Genomic DNA, 1,226 nt, shown 5'->3' with positions numbered 1-1,226 from the left:
CGGGGAGCCAGCTTCTCCCTCTCCATCTGCTGTCCACCCCTGCTTGTGCTTTCTGTCTGTCAAATAAATAAATAAAATATTTTTTAAAAACTGTAGCATGTCTATTGCCTGCCAAAATTTCCTAAGACTTTAAGCAAGTTAAGCAAGTTTCCTATTCCTTTTTCTATAATAAAACTTTGTAAATTGTAAAAAACAAAAAACAACAAAAAAAATCTGGTTGGATACATTTTAATTATGAAGGATCTTATGGTATTTTTTTTATCATTTCATTATTTTTAATGTCCAACATTTATAATATGAGGGCCAGGGCTTTCTCCCCAACTCAAGTTTATAAATTTTCTATTGGCTTGTGAGACCAATAGGGATACTTCTTCTTGTCTAATTTGGTTTCTTGGAAGGCTTTATTCAGGTGCTCAATGGTCATCTGATCAAATGGAATTATGTTCTTCATCTTCTCCAGCTTTTTTTCATATTCTTCAATCCCGGCCTTTGAGAGAGACAAAAACTCAGCACAGCTTTTCACATCTTCTTTTTTCCTCAGCATCCACCTGGACAGTGTATTTATCCTCTGGCACACGAAACTTCAGGGCATTAAACTTCTTCTCAAAGTCATCTACCAAGCCAGCCTTTGCCACACTGGCCTTGTAGTAAGCCCAGGCGGTAGCAGGTGGTTTCTCAGAAAGAGTAGCCAACCTGGAGGTAAGTATCTCATTCCAGGATTTCAGGGAGTTGGTAATGGCTTTCTGGTTTTGAGGTATGATCTCCCCAAAAGCTACCCAATCAGTGGTTTTCAGAGCAAGATTTCGCCCAGCCATCTTGAGATCCTTCACCGACCCTGGCAGCCCACAGTCCACCTGGTATTTTGAATAGGAAATGAATGATTATTTATTAAGCACAAGCTCCTATGCCAGGCACCTTTGAAGATGAGAATTGTAGAGAACTCTGGCCGTGTAAAGACTTCATCCCAAATATCTGCACTAAGAGGCTTGACCAACCCTCTATAGGGTCCTAGTAGCCTAAAAAGCCTTATCCCTGGGACTAGCTGGTCCCTCTTTGAGTTCCTAGCTGGAAAAATTCAGGGCTGTCAAAATAATTGGCTGTTTGTTCTAGCCAACACCTAACTGGCCCCTGACTTCTCTTTTTTAGAACATTTACTAAAAAAATTTACAATTGTAAATCCATCCTCTGTCCCTTTGAGATGTAGCCCCTCTGTATCTCCTGTACTC

At 40.2% G+C, this 1,226-nt stretch overlaps 1 pseudogene; it reads right to left on the bottom strand.

Annotated features, from left to right (window-relative positions):
- Positions 1 to 328: 328 nt before the first annotated feature.
- Positions 329 to 815, bottom strand: LOC121474141 (annotated as a pseudogene).
- Between the last annotated feature and the right edge of the window lie 411 nt (positions 816 to 1,226).

Source organism: Vulpes lagopus, chromosome 12 (genome assembly GCF_018345385.1).
Source record: "Vulpes lagopus strain Blue_001 chromosome 12, ASM1834538v1, whole genome shotgun sequence".
Taxonomy (NCBI): domain Eukaryota; kingdom Metazoa; phylum Chordata; class Mammalia; order Carnivora; family Canidae; genus Vulpes; species Vulpes lagopus.
Note: the sequence above shows the minus strand (reverse complement) of the source record. Positions and strands in the feature narration are given on the sequence as shown.